This window comes from Cotesia glomerata, linkage group LG4 (assembly GCF_020080835.1).
Source record: "Cotesia glomerata isolate CgM1 linkage group LG4, MPM_Cglom_v2.3, whole genome shotgun sequence".
Classification (NCBI taxonomy): domain Eukaryota; kingdom Metazoa; phylum Arthropoda; class Insecta; order Hymenoptera; family Braconidae; genus Cotesia; species Cotesia glomerata.
This window is the reverse complement of record NC_058161.1, coordinates 25,202,179-25,208,208: the sequence shown is the minus strand read 5'-3', so window position 1 is coordinate 25,208,208 and position 6,030 is coordinate 25,202,179.

The window sequence follows — 6,030 nt, the reverse complement described above, 5'->3', positions numbered from 1 at the left end:
AACCATTACTGTATCATTATGGGAATATTTCCCATAATGATATAGGAACCATTACTATGTCATTATGGGAATATTTCCTATAATATTATGGGAATGGTTCCTATAATTGTATAGATTTTATCATATGTCGGTAATTATTGCAAATTTATTTTTTTAATGCTTGTAAGTTTTTTAACTTCCTGATAAGAAAATTGAAAATTTTCAAAAATCGGTAAGTTATTTTCACCCCGTTTTTCGAAAATCGAGTTTTCATCAGATCTCGACGTTTTGGATCCTAGAAAGATTTCCTGACTATTTCCGCGGTGATGTCACCGTGTCTGTATGTGTGTGTGTGTGTGTGTGTGTGTGTGTGTGTGTGTGTGTGTGTGTGTGTGTGTGTGTGTGTGTGTGTGTGTGTGTGTGTGTGTGTGTGTGTGTGTGTGTGTGTGTGTGTGTGTGTGTGTGTAAATCTCTCATAACTTTTTAACGGATCATCCGATTTGATCGAAATATGCGGCGTTTTGAAGAGTTCTTTTCCCCCTAGAATTCTGATACTAATTTACAGAATTTGAGTAAAGATATCGTTGTCGAAAAAAATTGAAAAAAATTTTTTTTTCAGAATTTCTATGAAATTTTTAGTCTGACCACTTCACGCTTAAAGATTTTCCAAAGAACTCGAAAAACTGCGTTGAATGCCGTAAGCCGCGAAGAAATCGGTTAATATATTCGAAAGTTATTGCGGTTTAAAAATTCAAAAAATAGTGTTCTATAAAACTGCCATTAGCCTTTTGAGCTCGAAGAGCTCAAAAGCACAGAACAGCGATTTATTTAAGCTCGAAGAGCTTAAAATAACACATAAATTATATTTTGGAGCTCGAAGAGCTCAAAAAATAAGTGAATTGTTGAACACTTAGGTATGGAGGTAGCGGGAAGTTGCAGGGATGGCCTTCAGGGTCAACCGTTTTTCTAATTTTTTTTGACAATATTGCTATTAAATTCTGTATAAAAATCATTTCCGTGGGTAAAAACATTATTAAAATCAAAATTCCTCCTAAAATTCTAATTAATAAGTACAAAATTTTGTTTATTAAAATATTTTAGAAAAGGTTAACAATTTTGTTTTTATTTCCGCGTGTTTGTTGCGGAGGTTACTCATTTCTGGCGTAGATTTGAGTGCATTGAAAAAATAGTATGTCCGACGTCGAAACATTACGGTACTATAGCAATATTTGTATAAGCAACGTACTACACAACGTTTTACCCCCACCACAGTATTTTTTCGATAGCACGGAGATACTTGTATAATCCTCAAACTTATACGAAGTTTTTGTCCTACCACAATACGTATCAGCTCCATTTTTAAACGGATTTCTTTCAATTGAAAAGTAAAAGGTTATGATAGAAGACACTGTAAACGTCATTACAGAGAAAATAATAATATAAACTCTTCAATTTATTGCTATTTGCAACAAAAAATATTCCAATTAACTTTTTAGTAATCAATTAAAATAAATTTATAATATATTAAAATTAAAATAACTATATTAATCTCGTTTGTCAAAGTTTATATGACGAAAATAATATTTATATGTAAGGTAAAAGCCCCAATAGATGATTACGTACCAGTATATGATCACTCCATGTATTTGTATATCTATATTCACAAATATAGGTATACAAATACATGGAGTGATCATATATTGGTACATGATCATATATTGGGGCTTTTACCTTATTACAATATTTTCATTTATAATAATATAATTTTTTATAATTATTGAGTCTATTTTTGGATTAAAAATTAGAATGAAAGTAACAAAGTATCTAGATAGACTTTGAGTGATAATATAATATAGGTTAAAGGCACAAAGTCTATCCGAATTAGATATGTCGTCGTTGAAGAACGTAAACATATGAGTGAGTAGATCCGTGGGAACTTTCTCACTATACTAACTGTTGACTTGCTATAGTGTCGTACAGAAAATATAAGCCCAAAACCGAAACTGAGTATTGTGATGATTCAGATACTCATATTAGTACCGCAAGAATACGTATTCTTACAGTAGAAAATCCAACGCGTTAAAATAAAGTATGCGTACATGACTTATACTTCCATAGTATTTTAAATAATATCTTGAAAGTTAGTAACTCTTGAAAAGTCGGCTCATAATGTAGTACCTAACCTTGCGCCGTAAAAATAATTTTATGACCGACCGTCGATAAGGTAGGAACTTTAAAGTAAAAACTTAGACACTTGACTTCCGGGGTTTTATTTTGTATATTTTATAGCTTATTGCATATAAATAATCCAGCGGTCGACCCTCGTCCGTCGGCTGTTAAATGAAACTTCGACCCTTTAAACAATTGAATCCAAAAGCAATATATTACGTGACCCCCGATCTCAGCAACGAACCTATGAAAAAAATGGTCCCTATTTTTTGTTCTTTCCGTTTTTTGTCATTCCGTTTCCGGGAAGCGTTAACCATTTATAAGACATCAGAAGATATATTCAATCATATTTATCATCCCTCTTATCTTCTTCTGTCGGAGTCTAACGTCTCAATTATCAAAAAACTTTTTTTTTTCTCGAGCGAAGCTGAATAAATAAAACTAATCTTGTTTTTTAGATTTTTACCATTTGTCCCCATTTGCGAGAGCTTTAATTTATTTTTTTCTCCCCGAAATAAATGTCCATATATATAATGAAGAAGTTAGCGGTCGTTAAAAAAACACCCTCAAAGTTAAAGCTAAAAACGTCAAAAGTCGAAGTTGAATCTGTCTAATCTTTAAATTTACTTGAAGTTTGTAACAAGTTATAATTGGTTATACTGATTACGATCCAAGTCTGTTAAAGCTATAGGGGATCTTACTCGTAATAAAATCACTTGGGAATTTAATAATTTTAATAACTCTTTTGCTGTTTTCAGAGTGAATTTTTATTTGTTTCAAAAGTTTTAGTGACTGAGTTTTAAAGAGCTTTTAACAGTGTTAAAACGAGAAAAATAAGCTGTTAAATGATTTGATCAATGCAATTAATCAGTTAATTAACAAGTTAGTAAATTTAGTCGATCATTTAACCAGCTTTAAAAATTGAAAAAAAAAATTTTGCTGTTTAAAGGAATGATTAAGCATATTAACCAATTGTTATTATTTTATAAATGTTTCTAAATACATTGAAAAAAATTTATTGTACTCAGTGTGGTGTAAATGATTCGATGTAAAAAAATTTAACACAGACGGTGTGAAAATCGCACTAATAAGTCTAACGTTAAATTTGAACGGTGTGAATCTTAAATTTTACACCATCAAGCGTGTAAATGTATATCCTGAAAATTTTTCATTAATTGATATAATTTGATTGTTTAGTTTCAGACTTGTACGATACTACATCATAAACATCAACAAGTAGAAATAAAAAGTTTGGAAAATCCAAATGAGCATGCCTTCCCGAGTCAGAATAATGAACCTACATAAGCCTACATGAGCCTACAGGATAATTTTTAATTGTTTTGATCGATATTTTTCTTTAATTGTTTTGATTGATCAATATAACCTCGCAAAATACACTTATACTAATATTAAATAGTACAATATAAATAAATTTAAATGGTAACTAAAAATTTATTGATAAAAGAACTTAAAAATTCAATTTATAAATTGAATAATATCGATCAAAACAATTGAAAATTATTCTGTAGGCTCATGTAGGTTCATGTAGGCTCATATAGGTTTATTATTCTGACTCGGGTTAAGCGCTCATGTCATACATAAATTATTTAGATCATAACAAAAATTATTCGTTTTTAATTAAAATTTTCCAGCGAATAGTATTATCCCATCTGTAGGTCGAGCTAAAGAAAAATTTTGACAGATAATAAAACAGTTAGTAATTATACCATCATGTATGTATAGTTTCTGCTTGTTTATAGTTATTTCAATTCTGTTTATGAAAAATATTATAAATGGCTGCCGAAATCGCAGAAAAAGTCACCGAACTGACAATCGAAAAAAATTAACTGTATCGAAACGGAATTATTTTGACACGCAATTTTCTCAAGGGTTTTGATAAACTTCCTCAGGAATAAAACAAAAAAAAAAATTAAATCGTGAAAGTGATTTTTGACAAAGTTGTGGTGTTATCAAGCCCAGTGCTCCCGTGAATACCACTCTCTTATTCATTTAATTCATCAGAAAAATGAGTTCTTACTGAGAAATATTATTTAATCGATAAGAAAATTTTCTTAACGTGTTCTGTAGTTACTATTATTTATTTCAATATGCTTTTTATCCATAATTTTTTTCGTTTAAATTATGAAAATCACCTTTTAATCGAAATCACGATTTTTAGGCGAGCGTAGAGTATACCTACGCGCTTCGCGCTTAACGCATGCAATATTTAAAAATGTATTTTTAACTTCCCACTAAGAAAATCGAAGATTTTCGAAAAATCGGGAAGTTATTGGTTTTACCCCGTTTTGCAAAAGTCGAGGTTTTAACAGATCTCGACGTTTTGAAGCTCTAAGAAGCTTTCCTAACTATTTTCACGATGATGTCCGTACGTCTGTATATGTGTGTGTGTATGTGTGTGTGTGTGTGTGTGTGTGTGTGTGTGTGTGTGTGTGTGTATAAACCTCTTATAACTTCTGAACGGCTTGACCGATTTGATCCAATCGGTGTTATTCGAAAAGTCTTCGCCAAACTCAGGTTTCCTGTAAGTTGGAATCGATTCGGACCAGTAGATTTCGAGAAATTGCAAAAAAAGTTGTTTTTTTTTTTCATTTTTTTTAAATATTTCCGAATTGGCTGAACCGATCGACCTCAAAACTAATCAGTTCTTAGCCTTGAAAACCCGCATCGATCGCCACCAAAAGCGTCAGAATCGGTTGATGCGTTCGTGAGATATCGTTGTCGAAAAAAATCGAAAAATGTGTTTTTTTTTTTGTAATAACTCCGAAGTTTTTTATCAGATCAATTTTTTTGTTCCAAATTATTTATAGAGCTCAAAAAATCACATCGATCGCCGCCAACTGCGTGCAAATCGGTTGATTCATTTAAAAGTTATAGCAGTTTGAAAATTAAAAAAATCGTGTTTCGTCGAACTTTGATAAGATTTTTGAGCTCGAAGAGCTCAAAAACGTCATCAGTGCAATTTTAAGCGCCTAGGTATAGAATTAGCGGGAAGTTGCAAAGATGGCCTTTAGGGTCAACCGTTTTTCTAATTTTTTTTTTTGATATTATGCTATTTTACGGAGAAAAATAAAATTTTTATGGTTAAATTTGGTATCGCTGGAAAAGTTTTGATCTGGAGTTGTGCCTTTTCATGATTTCATATCATTATTCTCTTCAATAGTTAATTTATAATGATAGGTATTTAGGCTGCATTCGAAAATGCTCTATTTTTGATACATAATTAAGAAATAACCTTGTATCTTGTGAACTATTGATATTTTTAAAGATATAAGTTCATCCCGATGTTACACATCAAGACCTTTCATTTAAGTACCCACATCATTTTTTTCATTCATTTATATATTATATATATGTATATATAAAAAATATATAAAAATGCATGTGGGTACTCAAAGGAAAGCTCTTGATGACTGTAACATCGGCATGAGCTTATATCTTTAAAAACGTCAATAATTAAGAAATGACCTTGTATTTTGTAAACTATTGACATTTTTAAAGATATAAGCTCATCTTGACATTACACTTATCGAGACCTTTCATTTGAGTACCCACATCAATTTTTCATATATTTATATATTATATATATATATATATATATATATATATATATATATATATATATATATATATATATATATATATATATATATATATGAAAATGCATGTGGGTACTTAAATGAAAGCTCTTGATGAGTGTAACATCGGGATGAGCTTATATCTGGGGCATTCCATGCGAAATGGGAGAGTGACTAAAATTTAAAAATTTCTCTAATTTATTATGATTTAGTCCTAATTTATTATTAAAAGTTTATGTTTTACTAATTTGTAAAGATAATTTTTTTTTAATCAATAAAAAAATCG